Genomic DNA, 22,229 nt, shown 5'->3' on the forward strand with positions numbered 1-22,229 from the left:
AGTCACAAATATCAAGTAGTTTTCAAAGAAAATTTAATTGCATAGACAGCGAAATATAAATCATTGCGCGTGAAATGCACGAGTTATCAAATTGCTTGACAAATGAAGTCGCTTTACGAGGTGTCTTGCAATGATGCTGCTAATACCAGCTATAAGACCCACCTACCTACCAAATTTCATGATTCTAGGTCAACGGGAAGTGCCCTGTAGGTTTCTTGACAGACAGACGGACAGACAGACATACAACAAAGTGATCCTATAAGGGTTCCGTTTTTCCTTTTGAGGTACGGAACCCAAAAAAGAAGGAATACTTATTTTTGCACTAATAGACTGGAATCACCACGCTGCTGGGCAAACGGATTGGTGATCGCAGTAGACGGTAGTAGTAACACAGAGGACGCTGCTGCATGTTCTCCGTTATATTCCCTTGTGGGAAGAGGAGGGGTGGTGACACCTGTATTCTGATCTTCCGTCACCACACGACACACAGGTCCAAATGTTATATGAGCTAATGAGTAAAAGAGACTATACTCCACAAAGCCAAAGCTGCGGATTTTTTTCTGAAATTTGATGTGTAATCTTTCCTGCCGGGTGGGCAAGTAACTGTTCATTAGTTAGTAGACTGTGCGTAACTACGGTATGACTCTATAGTCTATACCTACCAACGTAAGTACTTTCTGCCGTTTGATCGTCTTCACATAGTCCATTGTTAGAAATAACGTCTGATATTTCAACGTCGCACGTTGTGTTTATTCAAGCCTTTAAGATTAGGTCAAATTGCTGTTATACGCTCGCTTGCCTCAGTTGTAAGTTTCGAAGTAAACAAAACAGCATTAATCAGCAAAATTAACTTGTTTAAGTTAAAGCTCCATATTTCAAAGGTTTAGGGAGTCCGAAGGTCCTGAATGGTCCGAAGGTTAACCCAACCTATTAATATTATAGCTGGCAAAAGCGTATCAGGTCAGTCTCTCTGTCTGTTACTTTTTCATGACCCATAGTTACATTAATCAAGAGTATTGTTTTTACGAGATATTTAACCGCGATTAATACTCATCTGGTGACAGAAGGGCTGGCTCATTTTTTGCGCAACGGATCAGCCTGGCTGTCCAGCGCGGAAATGCAGCCAGTATTCTTGGCACCATTCCACGCAGACATAATTTATATAGTAATTAGATAAGGCCTAGCTTTATTAAGTTTTATTGTAATATTTTCATTTATAAAAAATCAAGAGTAGAAATTAATTTATTTGATACTTAGCTGATACCCGCCGCGATTAAGTGCGCGTAGATTTAGGTTCTTAAAAATCCCTTCGGTGTACTCTTTGATTTTCCGGTATAAAATAATTAATAATAAAAAAACCGACTTCCAAAACCACTACAAAGTAAAAAATAACTTTTGTTTCTAGGTTCTACGCGTGTAGGGGTATATTTATGTTGAAGTCGGGCGAGCTGGACGCTTTGATTTCTAGTTTCTTTTATGCTGTTTATAACATATGTTTATACCCATAAAAACAACAGAGTGAAATCACACTCTTTGTTAAGACCAAGCCGTCACTCGGGCTGCCTACAAATTCTCGTCGGTTAATTTCCGCCTAATTTCGAGGAAATAAAGTATAAATTTTTATTGAGCCGTAAAAGTTCCCTCGTAAATAAATTGTCGAAGTTCATCGCACTGAGTGTAATTCGCACAATTTTATGGACTTTACATCTCGTTTTTGACTTTATTGGTCTTATGCCCTAGCTGCGTAACCTTATGAATCGTTATTTTCATAACAATAAAGAAAATACTGTTGGAAAATTGAAATTGAGTGTGATTTATTGTTATTATTACGAACTTAGGAAAATTTACCCTTAATGTTTATTTATAGATTTGCGCTTGGCTGCAGTCAGACCTGCTGGCAAATGATGATGCAGCCTCAAATGGTTATGAAACGCCTATTGACTATATTCACTCTTGACATGAAGGTCCCATATCCTAGCCACACGAGTAGATAGTGTCTTAGCGGTTCGAATTAGAAACGAAGAATTAAATCTATATATATAAAATTCAAAGTCCTGACTGACATATATATCAACGCGCAGCCTAAACCGCTGGTCCTAAAGACTTAAAATTTGGATTGCATATTCTTTGTAAAGAGTAGGTATCCACTAAGAAAGGATTTTTCAAAATTCCACCCCTAAGTGGGTTAAATGGGGGATGGAAGTTTGTATGAAAGTCCGTCATTTTTCAAGTTATTTGCATGAAAATTGGTATTTTGATTTTCGGTTACAAATACAGAAATACGTGTTTCAGGATTTTTGGAAAATTCGTCCATAATGGTTGTAAATCAGGAGATGAAAGTTTGTGTATGTTTTAATTATTGATATCTTGAGATTAGGTGTCATCTAAGCCGCGAGCAGAAGCTAGTCGCTTATACGTGTCTGTTGCATTTCGATTACGTACGGACACAGAATAATATAATACTACGGGGGACTGCGGGGATTACGGACCTTGACTATACCTTGCGGTACTATAGTACCTAGGTTTACCTATAGTAGATTTTTTGCATGGTTAAAGATCTGGAGAGAACTTTTACCCCGCACTACTACTACTGGGTACTGTACTGTACTAATGTAGGCTACTTTTTATCCCGGAAAAACAAAGAGTTTCCACGGAATTTGTAAAATCCTAAATCGCAGGCATCAGCTAGTGTATTATAATACTATGATGCTATTCCTTGTGTACCATGGAGCTCCAATCCACAGTAGCGCCTGCTTCTGTTTTTCAAAACAATAATTTTTATTGCTGGGCAACATACTATAAATTGTCAGCAAAAACAATTTTATAGCCGGTTTACGAGACATTAAGGCCCAAGCACCACCATGGTAAATAAACGCACTAGGTACGCCTATGGTAGGTGTCACATGACATTGACGAGATGGGTCTTCGCATGGGTTATACATGATTGCACTATTCTTATTATACAGTCAGAATCTAAATATATAAAAGGAAAAGGTGACTGACTGAGCTCAAACTACTGGACGTATCGGGCTGAATTTTGACATGCAGATAGCTATTATGACGTAGGCATCGGCTAAGAAAGGATTTTTGAAAATTCAACTCCTAAAGGGGTGAAATAGGGGTTTGAAATTTGTGTAGTCCACGCGGACGAAGTCGCGAGCATAAGCTATATAGTAACTTTTAATTTCTTGTTTCCTTGTTTAACTTACGTACACCCTTTTACCCTATCTCACTAGTCATTATATCCCCTGTAACGTGGTTGCCTGGCACAGATCCTTTCAAAGCGATAAGGCTGCCAAAATTGTACTACTATTTTTGATGTGTAGGTACCCTCGTACCCGGGTTTCTTGACAGACACAACAAAGTGATCCTATGAGAGTTCAGTTTTTCCTTTTGAAGTACGGAACCCTAAAAAGCCCATCTCTCTACAAATACCGGATGTTCCCCTACCGAGAAAACAACTCCGACCTTGGCCAACCTTGACTTTCCGGGTCCTTGCAATGCCAAGGGCGTTTACGGGCGATTTCATTTGCGCTTTCCGGGATCCCTTCCTTGTTGTCAGAACAGTTTCCGATAGCAATATCTCCGTAACATGTTAGGGTACAAAAATGAATGAATAACTGCTATAGACTAAAAGAGAAACATGTGAATCGAAATCACGTACTCTTAGTCGAGCTGTATAATGGAAGGATCAGGGAATCTAACGCATTATTATTCTAAGAAAACTCCTGCCATTATATGATTAATAGAAAAGGTTAACGACCCTCAGTAATGAGGAATTGCTTCTGTCGGGGGGTCCAACAAAACCTCACGACTTTTTATTAAAAGAAATGAAAATCATCTCGATACGTCCATACCACTCACCATCACAAAAGTTATTAAAATAATAATAATATTTATAGTAATATCAATATTATTATTATTTTAATAACTTTTTATTCGCCTATGTCAAACGATAGACGTCCAGAGCTGGACGTAGGTCTGGATATTGGGACATAATGTCTCTTGTAAGCTTTCGACGGAACATGGTATAGGTAAGGTGTTTGTAAGTTTGTTTGTTGTTTGTGTTTGTGTTGTGTTTGTAAGTGTAAGTGTATGGCAGGTACTTATTTTACGTATCCGTATCATTAAAAGGTGACAAACAATAGACGGAGATATATTTCCGTTATTGAGATAAGCCTTTACAGTTTACACACGCATTCAATTTCTAATCTAAACTGCTAGGAGCATTATAATTTGAAATTCCTGAATCAATAATCCTTTAATTTGATAACTTTATAATAGGTATTATGATAGCCGCAAATTGTCCTTCAGTAATTTTACAAGTAGTTATGCATTAACTATCTTGTTTTAAGCCCTTCTATTAATAAACTTAACTAATACGGGGCCTAAACTAACAAACTATATATACATTGTTTACCCGTTATCAAGTTTTCGATATTATTAGACGTTGTTTTGTGAAGTGCAAAAAAGTTTCGGTTGACCTTATTAATTTAGGTAACATTATTTGGTTAGTACTTATTTTTCTTTACGATGGACAGACAGATGGACAGACTGACGGACAGACAGCGGAGGCTTAGTAATAGGGTCCCGTTGGCACCCTTCGGGTACGAAAAAGATATTCGCGCACGAAGTCACAAATATCAAGTAGTTTTCAAAGAAAATTTAATTGCATAGACAGCGAAATATAAATCATTGCGCGTGAAATGCACGAGTTATCAAATTGCTTGACAAATGAAGTCGCTTTACGAGGTGTCTTGCAGTAAATCCTTGTTATAAACACACAGTTCAGCTGGATTGCCGCCAAAATGTGGCGCAGTAAATTTACACGATGATCCATTGAGTTCTAGACAGTGAAGCGTAGAGATGCAGTTCTCACGCATCAGCATCTGTTTTGTATCTTTATCATCATCAACCCATCGCCGGTTGACTACATGGCTTTACGAGGTGTCTTGCAGTAAATCCTTCTTGTAAACACACAGTTCAGCTGGATTTCCGCCAAAATGTGGCGCAGTAAATTTACACGATGAACCACTGAGTTCTACAAAGTGAAGCGTAGAGATGCAGTTCTCACGCATCAGCATCTGTTTTGTATCTTCATCATCATCAACCCATCGCCGGCTCACTACTGAGAACGAGTCTCCTCTCAGAATGAGAAGGGCTTGCTCATACTTAGTCCGTTTTGGGAACATTACAGGGAACTTTCACGAGACGCGAGGTCACGGGTTGAGGAAGGGTGCGGTTGATGTAAAATCAAATCATTCAACGTCGCTTTGTCACTCTATAAGATCGTTTGTGATAGGTTGGTCATTCAATATGGTTAACGCCCACTGACTTTTTTTTTTGTCATTTGTAAGGGATTACGTAATACCGACCAGTCACCTATCAAGCTACTTGGCACTGGTGAAGTGCATTGTGCTGGTCTGGCATTACAAAAAACCACCAAAGAAGTAAGAAAGAGAGAGCCTTATATCAGCTTCTCTCCATGGATAAAGTATAGTCAAGTTAACGTCATTTTTCGGGGCAATGCTTACTCTAGTATATGGCACCTCTCTGCAATGAATCCGAAAAAATTAATCATCCTGCGCGTCGTGTTTTGATTTTCTTGTAAAGAACAACAAATTATACATAGTTGTCTTGTCTGAGCTGAGATACTTTTAGATTCCATCTATTATTGTATGTTATTTAGGTGTTTATTTAGATAATTGGACAAATTAATTACTTTTCCTCTTAGTTCTGGCATGTTCCTTGAAATTAATCAGGTTATTGCGAACTGGGATACGCTAGGTTCTGCACGAAATGATTGTTATGATTTCTCAATATCATCATCATCATCATTTCAAAATGAGGAATATCCTTAAGTCCCAGGGGTTCCTCAAGTGCGGTACCCAGAGATATATATATTAGATATATATTAGAGGTATATATTAGATAGATAAACCCAGGTAAATAAAAAATATAAAAAGTTTCAACTCAATTTATGAACAAGGATGTGCGAATGCATACAACTTATATTAATTTTATTTATGCATATAAAAAGACTTAGTATCATGACCAATATGCGAAAGCCTGTTTGTTTGTTGGTTTGTCCTTTATTCACACCGCAAAGAAGCAAAATGGATCGTCGTGATTTCTTACATGGATGTAGTTAAAGATTGGACTACATTTTATCTCGCAAAATACCTACAGAGTTCCTATTGAATTATAAAAAATAGAATCCACGCGGACGAAGTCACGGGTATCAGCTTGTAAGAGGTATATAAAAGTAAGAATTGTTTTTAAAATTTAAAACCTTTTTTACAAAGCATGATTATAAAAAATACAATCATTATAGGTACCTACTTTCTTATCTAAATTTTTTTAAATAGAGGCATAATACTCGTAATATTCGAGGTGAATAAAAACCAAGGTGAACCCTAAACGTAAGAAATATTTCTCAATTTCCTTTTAATTAAAAATAAATGAGCCCTTTCATAGTAAAAGAGAGAGAGCCAACGCGTGCCAGATCTTCCTTATTTTATAAAAGCTGAAAGTTTCGTAACAGTGGGAGGAACGTTTGTTTGGATCATGTGGTGGCTTTGGGAGATAACAGGTAATAAAGGTGTAAAAAATCTTATGTCAAAGTGTATACTTTCAAGTAATTTTTTTTAAATGTTTTCTTCTGAGGTAGGTAGGTCATGCATTGCCAGACACTAAGTGTCGTGGGAACCCCCACCAGACACCTTTAAACGTTAATAATTTATTAAACTTTAAAGGTGTCTGGCAGGGGTTGCCAGCATGCTGTCTGGCAATGCATGACGTGATTTCTAATACTATGCTATTCTGACCAAAATATTTAAAAAAATAGACTTTATACTTTGACGTAAATTTTTATACACCTTTGTTAGGTACCTGATATATCCCAAATCTCCTCCCAGTGTTAGGGATAATACGTAGGGAAACTTTAAACTTTTATAAAATAAGGAAGGTCTAGCACGCGCTGGCTTTTAGGCCATAACTTTTATGTTAGACTCAGTTAAAAACATAAAAAATGAAACTATTACATTTTTAATGGCAAACTAACAAAAGTCACGCGATCAGCGTGACTTTATTGTTAATAACCTCCAACGCAAAAAAACGGGTGTTATAAGTTTGAGTTCAGGAGATAGGATAGACCTACTCTGAAATTTATTTTTTCAAAATTTTAATTTCACTGAGTGTAGCGGTAATAATAATTAGTTTTATAACTGCAGTAAATTTTTGTTTATTTTTAAAATGGTCGTGACACACAGACAGACGGACAGATAGATTGGACGAAACTTTAAGAGTTTCTTGTCGTACCTACTACAGGACCCTAAAAATGGCGTAGTCTCTTGAGAGTCACAGTTGATTGCAAATGTCTCAGTCTGGCAGTCTATAACGTATTATTTATTTATTCATACAAACTACAAAGTGAACCAATCCGTTTTCCTTCGGCGACTATCATGGAATACAACAAAATATAATACGAGTAATAAGCCTGAAAGATGATTCCTTTGATCTTGTCCTTCTTTGACGAATAAGTACGCAATATAAGAGTAGACCGTACAAGCTGTGATAGTCTAGTGGTTAGGACGTCCACCTCCTAATCGGAAGTCGGAGGTTCGATCCCGGGCACGCACCTCTAACTTTTCGGAGTTATGTGATGAGAATTTTGTCTTGAATGCGATGCGATGTCGCACCGCAGTGTTGTGGCCTCGACCTTAAGACGCGTTGCGGGCGACCGAGAGGGGTAGTCTGGGCTGCTCGAGCGCAAATTTTTTGCACACTTTTTATAAATATATTTTTTTTTTAATATATTTATATTTAAAATTCTATGTGCTCTTTTACCATAAAATAATACCGTAATCCCTTAGTTTATTAAACGTTGAACGTAAATGCGAAATTTTATTGAAATTGGTTTTATATCAAAACTGGTTTTTCTCCTAATGGTTGTGTAAAAATATATTATTATTTTGGGGAAACTTCGCGATTTTTTCTGTAATTATTTTTTTTATTAATTATAGCCAAATTGTGCCAATCGTGTTTTGGTTCTTGTAATTTACTAAAGAATATCTTTAATTTTTATACCTAATATTAAAAAATAAAAGACTTTGTAGTTTTTGAGGTCAAAACTTGATTCTTTGAACATACGATAATATGTGTCTCAAAACCGTTTTTTGGGTGCATATCGCCTTAAGTTCCTACCTTTGTTCTTAAAAAGTAATCTGTAGATTAATTTATTGACTGCGTGCATGGAAGAAAAAAGAAAAATAACACGAAATCTGAGTTATCATCATAAAGCCAGCCACTGTAACGATTTATAATATGGCCACTACCCGGGCCTTTTTATACTTATGTGGCCTCTTTATGGTCACATAGGAACTTTTATCTACGGATAATGTCTGGCCCCGCCCTTGACTGACCTTCTTAATGTATCCACATAGCATGTCCTGTCGGCAAGTTACAAAGGAAATTGGGGTCTGAGATATTTTTTTCGGTATCTATTTTAACGCATCGTGTAACATGTGGGACCGGTTTCTTTACTATCATTAGTAGTATTATTAGTATTATACAAATTGCGATAAACCAAATTAAATTTGAATTTCGCGGGCAGACCGTGTCTTCCACATATTTTAAGTTAGGTTATAGGGTATGACAGAGGGTGGGTGCACTCGCAGTGTTAAGAGCAGCAACCTCGCCTGTAGGATCTCGAGGGCGGCCTTGCGGCTCAGGTACGGCATGTGCGCCTGGGTGAGTATTTGAGATATCGAGAGTCTCTGTGCGCCACCCGCTGTCGTCGTAGGGCTGCCCCTTCTTGTCCTTGTGTTCGTCGCGTAGGTACTTGAGCAGCGCGTCAAGGCAGGCTTGGTTTTGGCCGCCCATGCTGTCGAGGCAGTGGATCTTCTTCTCGCGGATATGTCCACCTTCTTGGTCCACCTTTTGAGGCCAGCCTGGCCGCTCTGCATGAGCTTGGGGTAGAAAAATGTGTTAGTAGCGCAGACCCGCGGCAAGTGCTTGCGCTCGTCCCTCCGCTGCATCAGCAGGTTCATGTAGAAGTTAATCACTTCATCGTTTACTCAGTTTTGTCCTGCCAGGGTTTGGACGTCGCGCCTGTATATCCTTAAATTAAATTTCTCTACTAGTAGTAGACCGCCCGGGCCCGGTCCGAATGCCTTTTCTATGATTTATTCTTGTTCAAGAGTTAAAGTAGGTAACTCTACTGAGTCTACTGACAGTACTGGCTGATCTACTGGCTCCTCTATTTGACTCCATGGTAGACCAAGCAAATTTTTAATCTTATCCTCTAAATGCTCTAACTTATGTTCATAATTCACTTTGCCAACAAACAAACCAACAAACAAACGCAATTTCGCATTTTAATATAGGTAGTGGTTCTTTATTGAACACATAATATGAGAAGAACTGAAATAAAAGAAGATGCAAAGGCGGCATTATTGCTAAAGCAATCTCTTACAGGCAACCTTTATGATCAGCGGGGATGGTGCTCAAAGAAAAATACAGAGATAGTATGCATCCCGAGGAAAGACATAGGCTACGTTTCATCCCGGAAAACCAAAGGGCTCCCACGGGATTTTTAAAAACCTAAATCCACGCGAACGAAGTTGCGAGCATCAACTAGTCTTGTAATAAAATAAAATAAAAAGTTAAACTAATGATCCACAAAATTTTGTGCCAGTAGGTATAGATAATTTCAGTCGGACATAAAAGTTATAGCTTATTAGGACAAAGTTCAAGCCTGTAGCTGCTTATAGAAAACTAAATCTAGACCTATAGGTACTTTTCCACCCGGATATAATTCAACATTCAATAGAGGCCTGTCACACTATCAATATTTTCACGCGATAAGTGCGCGGTCATTCAATCACATCACACCATCGCTCGATGCATCATACTAACAATATTATGAAGGCGAAAGTAAGTTGTGTGTGTGTGTGTTTGTGTGTGTGTGTGTGTGTGTTACCCTTTCACTCAAAAATTACTGAACGGATTTGGCTCAAATTCAGAATAAAGATAGATGAGGTATACCCTGGATTAACACTAAGCTACTTTTATCCCGGAAAATCAAAGAGTTCCTACGCGATTTAAAAAAAACCTATATCCACGCAAACGAAGTCGCGAGCATTAGCTAGTCTTAATATAAGTAAGTTATAATTTGGTTTGTCAATGCTGAATTGGTACATTGCTCATTTAATATAGCAACATAGTATAGTATTATATCTAATATGATGGAAATGGCATATCGGTATTGGTATCATTCCGAACTCATTCTCTCTAATCTCATACGAAACTCTCTTGAAAAATTACCACCTCTTAAATAACCTTTGACTGCTCAACGATATTGCGATCCTGTATCGAGGAAATATTTATTTTTTTATTCATGTATCAATAACTTAAAGTTAAAACTAAAACATATTTTGTAGTGGATACATGTGACAGAATGTGATGTCAGATATTGATGGTATTGACAGTATCGCAATATCCGGATGTCCTTTAAATCCTGCGATACGGGGATATTGATTAACGGGGACAGTGAGAAGACTGAAAAGGACCAAATCTTTTGAGTTAATGTACCTATAGTGATAAGTGATAGTGTACATAGGGTAAATGCGGAAAGAACACGTGAACAAAGTGTATCTCTAATCATGAAAGACTAACATGCGTCAATGGACAATTTCTTAGTATAAAGATAATTTAGAAGTTTAGGTTAAAATAAAATTACTTATTAGTCATAAATTAGGCTAGATCGTAATACAATTGAGTAGCTAATTGGCACTCAATAATAAGGAAAAAAATACGGTATTGATAGTGTAACAGGCCCCATAGAGCGAACCCGGTACAAACATTGGAGTGAACGCACTTATTATTACAGGGAAAGTAATTCTGGAGTCCCTATGGGGCTTATCGTGGCCGGTTATTTGGCTGAAACGGTCCTTTTTAATAAGCTTAGAATTAGTGGAGATTGCCGTCTTGGCTTTACTTGGCCTGGCCTTGGTTTTTTCATGGAGTTCGTTTTATCTCAGGGTACACTAAGATAATATTGTAATATATTTTTATAATTTGTACCTATAAATTCAGAGTTCTGACTGGCTGACTGACTGGCTGACTTATATATAAACGCACAGCCTAAACCGCTGGTCCTAGAGACATGAAATTTGGAGGGTGTGTTCTTTGTAAAGAGTAGGTATCAACTAAGAAAGGATTTTTAAAAATAGGCTACTTGACAATTTTTTTAAGTTGGTCTTAAATGGTTAATATTTGTCCTATTATATCAAAAAAATTAACACTATATTTTTTTGCGCCCTAAAAACCGTAAAACTTTAATTTAAAAAAATATTTTTCTTAGACAGGTGAAAACACTGTCGGCCATGTTTGGCCGATAGATTATCTGTGCTCTGACGTCATGCATTTGTAAACAACAGTATAACCCTGTGGTTATACTGTTGTTTACAAATGCAATTTTACGGTTTTTAGGGCGCAAAAAAATATAGTGTTAATTTTTTTGATATAATAGGACAAATATTAACCATTTAAGACCAACTTAAAAAAAATGTCAAGTAGCCTATTCTATCCCCAACTGGGTTAAATGGGGGTTCGAAGTTTATGTAGTCCACGCGTAGCTAGTCATTGATTTTAGTTAATAAATCAATGAAGCTAGTAATCAATAGAAGCAGTGATAACCTAGTCACTAGTGGCTAGGCCTTTTGTTCAAGGAACCTGGAGTTTAGTATTGGGTACGCGCCTCTAACTATGTTATGTACGAGTTATGTCTGTTTTAAGTACTCACTTGCAACCTCATGTATAGGGGTCGGGGCTTCGAACTCAGGGTACCTATGTATGTACCTACTTACCTACATCTAACTAGCTGGAAATAAAGCGTTTTAAGCAACTAATAATATCACTGCTTTACATAATGCTGAAGGAAAATATTGTGAGCAAATAGATATGCATGCCCGAGAGGAGATCCGTCCTTAGCGGATTTGCGATTGGCGATGGGTTGTGATGAAGTATGACGATGTTTTTAGGGTTCCGTACCTCAAAAGGAAAAACGGAACCCTTATAGGATCACTTTCTGTCTGTCTGTCTGTCGGTCTGTCAAGAAACCTACAGGGTACTTCCCGTTGACCTAGAATCATGAAATTTGGCAGGTAAGTAAGATCTTATTGCTGACATTCGTGGAAAAATCTGAAAACCGTGAATTTGTGGTTACATCTGACAAAAAAAATTAAATTGTGGTCATGAACTAATACCTAATTAGTATTTTCAATTTTCTAAGTAAGATAACTTTATCAAGTGGGGTATTATATGAAAGGTCTTCACCTGTGCATTCTAAAACAGTTTTTTATTTATTTTTATGTATTGTTTTTTAATGTTTTTGAATTATCTAGCAAAATATAGAAAAAATACGACTGTAGTACGGAACCCTCATTGTACGAGCCTGACTCGCACTTGGCCGGTTTTTTTAAGAATTTTCTCACGTAATATTATTTCCACCAGGTATTTTTGTCAATTAGCGTTGACAATCAAAGCAGTTGATTGGACACAAATGGGTCAAATCATCAATTTTAATCTAGCAGCTACTGAATATTTATTTGCTACCTTTGCCTTGCACGAGTAGCCTTTATAACTATCAACGAATCTATGTGTAATGAAACAAAAATAAATATTTTCCAATTTTCTTTTACCAAGGCAATCAGTAGAAAAGTATCAAAAGAAAGACAAATTATTTTTCGGTCAAAGACTAAATGGTTAATTTTCTAGAATGCCTCGTGCGTCATTCGTTAGCCCAATCTTCTGTATATATAAAAATCAAAGTCCTGACTGACTGACTGACTGACTTATATATATCAACTCACAGCCTAAGCCGCTGGTTCTAGAGACATGAAGTTTTTAGGGTGTGTTCTTTGTAAAGAGTAGGTATATAGTATCGACCAAGATTTTTTTTTTGAAATTTCACCTACCTAAGTGGTAAAAATCTGTAAGTATAAGTTATTTTGGAAAATTCCCCGTTAACGGTGGTAAACTAGATGGATTGCTAACTTGAAATTTGGAAGGTAGGTTATTTTTAAGGGGTAAGTAAGTATCAGCTAAGAAAAGATTTAGCGAAAATGTCAAATGTTGGTTAAAAGGTTGTGAGAAAGTCATGTGTTTTTGAAGTTAGAAATAATATGAAAATCGGCATTTATGTATTCTGCGTTACCTCGTACCTTAAAGTAAGACAGGGTGTGTAATGTAAGTGAGGACTTTTGCAGCGGGAAAATTTCTTGTCTCATGAGAAACCAGAAATTTTACACAGACGAAGTCTCGGGCACCTACTAGTCTCACACAAAATTCAGTCCAAATGTTTCAGTCATTTTCATTCAATAGGTTCATAAAATATGAAGACCAGAATACTACGACTAAAGTAGTTGCGGACGAAATCTCATAATACGATCTATTTCATATACTTACAATATTATTTACCTACCTTCATTTCAAATTTCACATTCGAATAAATCCAACCATGATACCATAACAAGCTTAAAATATGAAAGACTCCAATCTTAATTCTGAAAGATAGGAGTATTTACAGAATATTATTCGCACAAAAGCAATCATTTGAAATCACTCGCTGTAAGAAACAAGTTACAAATGGGACCTATGGAAAGTTATTTGACTGAAATATTTCGGTTAGCGTGGTATGAATTTGAGACTACATTGCTATTATATAAGAATAAGTTGTTATTCATTGAGTGGAAAACTTTACGAATTAGGCATCGTGTTTGTAAATATTACTATGGAGAATTTAGGACAGGGAAGCGTAATTCCATTTACGAATAATATTGTATTCAGCGAACTGATATAAACCAATCTTGATTTACATTTTAAGGCCCGATTTTTCAATCACCAAATAATTTTTAACTGATAGAAATAAATTGATTTTTAAAATACAATTGTATGAACTTTGCCAGTCTGGAGTTTTATAATAATATCATTGACATAGATGTAATAGCGCTTTACTAGGGGATGTGGCCGAGTCTGTTCTACAAAGTTCGCTGATCCGTCGTATAATATATGAAATGGTCAAGCAAATGAAAGTTCATTTTAGCGCCATTTTATTATTCTGTGAAAACGTGGCTGGCATGACTGATGTTTGAATAAATAGTTTGTAAGTAGGTTATTTCATTTTATTTGCTAGGACTCTCTTGTTTCACTACAAGAATGTTAATGTCGCTATGTCGGTAGAAAAATAAAATATTTTTAGTATATTTTCTGTTATTCTTTCTGGCCACCTAACATCCCCGCTTTCCTTGGCTTTACATATGTTGCGGTTACAGAATTTTAATTACCTGGCAGTTATGAATCAAGTCCTAAATAATGTCAATTAACAGTAGCACTTAGGTATACAAATAGTAAAGTAAATTAAAATAGTAAATCTTTTTTAATTATACGCACTGCAGATGTCCCATTAGTCATCTGCGACAAGATCACACTCCATTACTATTTCTATACATAATCTAAATTCTTTGGTAGTGATGATTAATTAACTTTGTTATATCATAGCAGGGTTAACTAACGAACTTATAAATAACCATTATACAACTTATTAGTATTCAAGTAATGTATTCTCCCTTCGCAGGGTATGTTAAGATGTTATGACATCCATGTAAACAAACCTGGAATTTAGCAAGTGATTGCATTAATATATGTTTCATGCATGGAATATATCATACAGGGTGGTATATTGAGATTTATACCCAATCTATTATCATATTAAGCTGCAATAGCCTAGCAAGTAGGACGTTCGCCTTCTAATCGGAGGTCGGGGGTTCGATACCGGGCACGCACCTCTAACTTTTCGGAGTTATGTGCGTTTAAAGTAATTTTAAGTAATATCACTTGCTTCAACGGTGGAGGAAAACATCGTGAGGAAACCTGCATACCTGAGAGTTCTCCATAATGTTCACAAAGGTGTGTGAAGTCTAGCAATCCGCACATGGCCAGCGTGGTAGACTATGGCCAAAGCCCTTCTCACTCTGAGAGGAGACCCGTGCTCTGTAATGAGCAGGCGATGGGTTGATCATGATGATGATTATCATATTTAAAATACACAATTCCTAAAATTAACTAAAATAAATGATCTAAAAATTCAAACGTTTTTTTTAAGTATCCACTTTAGGTACACTAGTTACAGCTATTTCACCAAAAACGGTGATTAAGAAAGAACTACCTACTACGGTTTCAAAGTGTAAACCACTGTAAGTTTTAAGATGGCCATAAAACAAGTTGATCTTGTTCTGACAAGATGAACACTATTTTTATGTTCACCAGAAAGGTGTTGTGTACTAGAGGCAATGATGTCCCACAAAACCGCTTCACAGGTTCAAGTCACTGGTGATAAAAACCGGCCAAGTGCGAATCGGATTCGCGCACTGAGGGTTCCGTAGTACAATAGTATTTTATCGACATTTTGCACGATAAATCAAAAACTACTTACTAGATCTCGTTCAAACCAATTTTCGGTGGAAGTTTGCATGGTAGTGTACATCATATATATTTTTTAGTTTTATCATTCTCTTATTTTAGAAGTTACAGGGGGAGGGACACACATTTTACCACTTTGGAAGTGTCTCTCGCGCAAACTTTTCAGTTTAGATAAAATGATATTAGAAACCTCAATATCATTTTTGAAGACGTATCTATATATATATAAATACCCACACGTATGGGTTTGATGAAAAAAAATATTTTGAGTTTCAGTTCTAAGTTAAATTTTGGGGTTCCCCATAGGGAACCCCAAAATTTATTGTTTTTTTTTTCTATTCTTGTGTAAAAATCTTAATGCGGTTCACAGAATACACCTACTTACCAAGTTTCAACAGTATAGCTCTTATGGTTTTGGAAAAAAGTGGCTGTGACATACGGACGGACAGACGGACAGACAGCGACATGACGAATCTATAAGGGTTCCGTTTTTTGCCATTCGGCTACGGAACCCTAAAAAGGACTAGTCATACTTTTTGTCATGCAGATATAAGTGGTGCTGGATCTGTAGGCCTACCCTGGAACCCTCGTAGCTTTAGTTTTAAGTACGTAATTAATTAACCACCACATCATTATTTTGACCATCAGTAAGCGTAAGATACTTATTCTGAATAAATAATTTGACTTTGCCTTTGACTTCGACTTTATCGTCGTAATATGACAATCACACTCACCTTTGCTTATCGATTCTGAAAAAACTGCATCAACAATCTCAATTCGTGTAATTGATTGAATTGATGGTATTTTTGTTGCAAAATTAGATGTAAGCTTTTTTATGCCTTTTGTATGAGATCTGTTTCTCTATCGTTTTTAACTCAACGGTGTTCACCTCCATAACTCCGCGACATTATAGACTATTGTCTGTAATAGAAAGTTTTATTGGTAGCGTCTTGGTAGTTGGTAGTTTATTGGCGCATTGACCGGTCTTGTTTTCATGGAGTTTTAGTAGGTACTTCCTATTTAGAACTAAGAAAGTGCGAAATGTGATAGGTACGTCTATATATTTTACTAGCTGATCCCCGCGGCTTCGCCCGCGTAGATTTAGGTTTTTAAAGATCCCGTATAGCCTATGTCACTCAGGAATAATGTAGCTTTCTACTGGTGAAAGAATTTTTAAAATCGGTTCAGTAGTTCTAAAGATTACCCCCTACAAACAAACTTAACGACATTACCTCTTTATATAATATTATTAAACGGGCCGTGCAGCAGAAATCGTAATATTTTAATTTCGCCATAACTTCAAAACCAAACGTCCAATTTTAATCATTCAAAGACCAAATATTATCTCCATAAACTGTTCTTAGTGATGAAATCATTTATTTTGATAAGCATTAATAGCATGAGTAAAATAAACGCGTTTAAATGTAGTCCAAAAAAAATTCAAGATTTTTAAATAAAAAAATGGTTGCTGTGCCTCACTCGACATAGATGGGTATAGTGTGTCGCGGACTTTTTTGTAGATATTTATAAGATCTACAATTAATTAGAACATTTTATGGTTCTATCTTTTATAGTTTAGGCAGCGTACGCAAAATAAGTAACTTTTCTGGTTGATTTTTTACACCTTGTGTCCGAAAAACCCAAATATCTTACGGAACCCTATTTTTTTCCAAAATAAAATATAGCCTATGTTACTCGTGGATAATGTAGCTTTCGAATGGTGAAAGAATTTTTAAAATCGGTCCAGTAGTTTTTGAGCCTATTCAGTACAAACAAACAAACAAAGTTTTCCTCTTTATAATATTAGTGTAGATGTAGATGTAGACTAGCTGCCCTGGCGAACTTCGTTCCGCCTAACAGTCGATTCAATTTTTTTAAATTTTTCTCTTCATAAGAACCATCCTCGTACTTCAAGGAATATTATAAAAAAAGAATTAGCGAAATCGGTTTAGCTGTTGTCGAGATTTGCGATGACCAACACATTTAGTGATTCATTTTTATATTATAGAAAGAAGGTAAGTCTGCGCAATGATTTATTACTTAAGTTTTAAGGTATAAAAATATAACCTGTGTAAGTATTCCAAGATAGACATTTGAAGTCTATTTTTTTTTTTTTTTTTTTGTAGAGACAAACAGTTACAATTAGTTAACTAGATAGTCATTTTAAAGTCTCCATGTAGAGCTTATGTAAAATATGGTAAGTCTGCTAAAATAATCCAGCCGGTGCAGCCAGCCGGGAAATCAATCCTGCGACTTTTTTTTCCAGGGCAGCAGGCGGCGATCTCACGCAAGCCGCCGCCTGCGTCCGTTTTTCGCTTTCGTCCACTGTGCCATTTGCTAGTCAGAGGGACACGCGGAGAACCCCCGAAAAGGGATCAGCAGCACCCGAGCACGCTGGGAGATTACCTGGCTGGCACCCCAGAGCATGTACAGCTACCATATCTAATAAATAATATCTAACTAGCTTATATACGCGACTTCGTCCGCGTGGACTACTCAAATCTCGAACCCCTATTTTACCCCCTTAGGGGTTGAATTTTCAAAAATCCTTTCTTATCGGATATCTACATCATAATAGCTTTCTACATGCCAAATTTTAGCTAGATCCGTCTAGTAGTTTAAGCTGTGCGTTGATAGATCAATCAGTCAGTCAGTCACCTTTTCGTTTAATAGGTATATTTAGATTATAATTCTAAGACCAGCTGAGTTTATAACATTTTAATTTTAGCTGAGGATTATTAACAAAAATTAATTTGGAGTTGAAAATTTTCTTTATTTAGAAAATTTTTTCGAACAGAAAAAAATAGAAATGAAGTCGAGTATAATTAAAGGTGTAGTCTACTCTTTTAACAAGGAATGGAATCCTAGATCAAATAGATACCTAAGTGTTTAAAGGTTTAATTCTCTAAAGTGCTTCTAACGGGGTTTTAATGTGCCCTTTCACTAAGTAAACTTAAGGGTTATGACTATATTGTTATACCCCTTATCATTAAGCCAGTTCTTACCGGAAACATTATTTTCATACTAACTAGGTGCTTACGCATAATTTATTGAAATGAACAAGGTTTTCTAAATAAGCAAAATTTAATGGTATTAGCTTTTCTTAACTTATTTCCTTCTGTTAATATATTAATTTTAGAAGTGTGTTATTATATGGTTTGGATTTAAATTGTCTAAAAATGCTTGGACGCTTATAAAAGCTCCTTGCCTATATTATTTTTTAACTTACAAGCGCCACTGGCCGAGCCGAGGTAAACTATTTAGAAAAGAGGTAGACTCATGAATGAATATCAGTCACGTTTAAATTTTATGACTAAATTATATTCTTTAATAAAAGCTCTACAGATGAAATTCTAATAAAACAGAAAATATGTTTATTAAGAAGAAAGAGCAGTAAAACTATAAAACACAAACGGTAACAATTTACACATCATAGACACTTTTATATGATTCACTTCGACACTTCCAAGTTTATCTCTACGCAAGTATTTTAACTTTTTAGCACTACTTAAGGGCATTATTATCATATCGGAGCAAACAATAGTGAACTTTAACTACAGCGGGCATAAAGACGATATCAGTATGAATAAAAGGGGAAACTGCGCGTAGTCTATGTGAAAATAACCAGGGTTGTCAGTTTTAAAATAAAGCATGATTTTATTTTATTTGGAAGGAAAAAGGCACTTTTTGTTTGTTAAGAAAAGAAGTGATACATTTTTATATTCTCGCCAAAAAGATTAGTGTACTTAGGTACTTTACGAGTATACCTAAGTATTATACTTACTTAATAAAAAATGGTGATAAGCAAAAACTTATAAAACTAGTCAATTCAAGTAATACATACGGCATTATTAAAGAACTTACGTACCTACTTTTTACCAGAATAGCGCATAACGACAAAGGCCATAATCGTCATACTTGAAACAAAATAGTAGGAAAGGTAATAATAATTACAATAACTAACATTGATAGAGAATTGGCATAAATCACATAAAAATAGTCACTCTGACTCTACTCTTCAGCTTTTAGTTAGCAACCTTTATTACATTAGCCGGCTAGAAATATTGTACATCGACCTTTAGAATGAGATTTGAAGAGCGGTGTCTCCTTCACTCATACTTATGTGACGTTTTGTCGGTATCAACGAAAGAGACAACGCTCTATGAAACCGTTGTGTCTTTCTAAAGGTCGAAGCGATGTTACAATATTTCTGCCGCGCACTGTACTTTAATTTTTCTCCTTGGTGACAACCCTTATTTACTTCAGTTTTCAGCGTGAAGCGATTCTGAATACAGCTTTTGTAGACGACGCACGCATGCACCGTGGCGAATAGCGATCGCGAATTGAAGTTTTACGTAGTTGTATTAAAGAATACTTTCGCGGAAACTTTTATTAAGATATCCGTATATTGTGTGGTAACTCTATAATATTAAAATTAAAAAGGAAAACTATTTGAAAGAAAACTTGACTGTGTATATTTTGATTTGAGTGTTGTTGTATTTTTACTATAAAAGTGTGTGAAATAAGTTTTATTCATATAAATGTTTAAAAAAAACTTGTGTTATTACTAAGAATGTAATTAACAACAATTGAATAAACTTATAAATAATTTCTGCTCAAAGTGCTTGAAACTTTGAAGTTATTCTAAGGTAAGTTTGAATATATTAAATACTAATAGGTCAGTTGAAAACTGTACGACTACGGAAAACATTCTAAAGAAATTCATCTATATTATTTTCTTGAATAACCCGCTATTTAGCAGGTCGTTTAATTTCACAAAACACAAGCACCCTCCCCGGCTTTGCTCGGGTAGAATTTCTGGGAATTATTTACTTAGAATCAAGTCAACTGTGTAGAAAAAACGTACATGCAAAATCTGAACTAGAGTGTATAATGTACATGCCTAAGCGGTTTGAGCTTGTAGTAAGCGAGGTAAAAACCATTTAGACGGTGTATAAATTTTTATAAATATATATATATATATATATATATATATATTTATATGATAATTTTTTTTGTATGTTTTATAGACGAGAGATAGACTTTACTATGTGGATAGATACTGTTCTAAAATTATACTTTTCGGTGTATATATTATTATATAATTATTAGTGATAACATTTTTTTCATGTAGATATACCTATATATTATATAGTTTTCTTTTTTACCCAGCTACGGCAAAGCCAAAAGGAAGGGTTTATGATTTTGGCAGTCTCTGTATGTATGTTTGTTTGTATTTATGTGTGTTCCACTATAGCGGCTAAACTACTGAGCTGATTTTGATGAGTGAGATGTCAATTGATTCTTTGTCATGGTTCGGGTGACACAGGCTACATTTTATACGAAAAAAATCGATCTGACGGATTTTACATCCAAAAAAATTAGGGGTCTCAAATTTTTTTTTTTGCTATTGTATCGAGTGAAATGTCAAATGAAAGTGAAAAAAATACTGTGTTCATAATAAAATATATTATAGTATACTATTAAAATATACCAAGAGACCGAAACAGAATTTTACTATAATATTTCAGCGTTTATTAAGACGACGACCGTAGTCGGGTTTTGGTTTTCAACTTTTTATCTTATTTCCTCAGTATTGTTACAAACCGTGTAATCATCTATTACACGTGAGATATGAATTTTGGGATCAAACTCAGCCTGGTATCCTGAGTCCGGTACTGGGGATATAGAGCATTTACCGCAGTTGATGCACGTATCGTCATCCATAAGTGCCACCACTTGCTTAGTATTGCCCAAGTTCTTATACGTTTCTATGTAGGTATACTTATCGCGATGACTATTTATTTAAATATATTTTAAATATTTATTCATGAAAAATTGGTTTTTATCGGTTGGTTTTGGGTGGGGAAAAAATTGATTCTTTAAAATCCTTCTAGTATAGGTACTACTACTCTCCTTTACTTCTCCTTACCTACTCCTTTGTTATGCCGGAATAAATAGTATCCTATGTAGGTAGATTTCCTTTAGGTAGATTGGGATGCTAAGAAGGGAGTAAGATGCAAACAAGCAGGCATAAGTATTTTTTATAATTTTCATAATAGTGTTTTTCTACACTTCAAGGAAATTTCAAGGAAGCTTATTGAGCTGGCATACTTTCGGACTTATAAGAAGATATTTAGTACAGTTTACGAAGATTATGTCATATATAATATTATTTTGGTTGCTATTTCCTAGTCGGAAATAATAATGAGTTCATCAGATGTAATCAATACTCATAAATACTTCTATTACAACGCTTCTTTGATCATAATATCCTTGTATGTAATATTAAGGTATTCTTTTGAGAGTATCTTGCTGGCTCTTTCTTCTTTTTGGGTCTTTAATCTTTTCTCATGGAATGGAAACACGATTGGATACAATTTTCTCGATAGAAATAAATTACGAAAACTGCTCCAAATATTTATATGTTACTACTTGATGCCAGCGACTTCGTCTGCGTTGATCTAGGTTTTTAAAAAATCTCGCGGGAACTCATTGATTTTCCGGGATAAAAATTAGCCTGTCTTTTCCCGGGATTACTTGGCCAACTACCTTTTTAGGGTTCCGTACCTCAAAAGGAAAAACGGAACCCTTATAGGATCACTTTGTTGTCAAATGATTTTAATGATTTTAAGCTTATTTCGTGGTTTAACGATATATTTTAATGTATATAACGGGTACATACCACGATTAATTTTTGTTTTTATTTGTCGATATTTCAACCCAATTGCACGGGTCGTGGTCAC

The 22,229-nt window shown here is 35.6% G+C and overlaps 1 protein-coding gene across 1 annotated transcript in view; it reads left to right on the top strand.

Moving 5' to 3' along the window:
• The first annotated feature begins 19,783 nt into the window (after positions 1-19,783).
• The window catches only part of LOC117982585 (cardioacceleratory peptide receptor-like), a 57,012-nt gene continuing 54,566 nt past the window's right edge, over positions 19,784-22,229 (top strand). Inside the window, exon 1 of the mRNA XM_034968948.2 lies at positions 19,784-20,132. The gene's annotated coding sequence lies outside the window, so the exon portion shown is untranslated. The remainder of the gene's footprint in view (positions 20,133-22,229) is intronic.

This window comes from Maniola hyperantus, chromosome 5 (genome assembly GCF_902806685.2).
Source record: "Maniola hyperantus chromosome 5, iAphHyp1.2, whole genome shotgun sequence".
In the NCBI taxonomy this organism is placed as follows: Eukaryota; Metazoa; Arthropoda; class Insecta; order Lepidoptera; family Nymphalidae; genus Maniola; species Maniola hyperantus.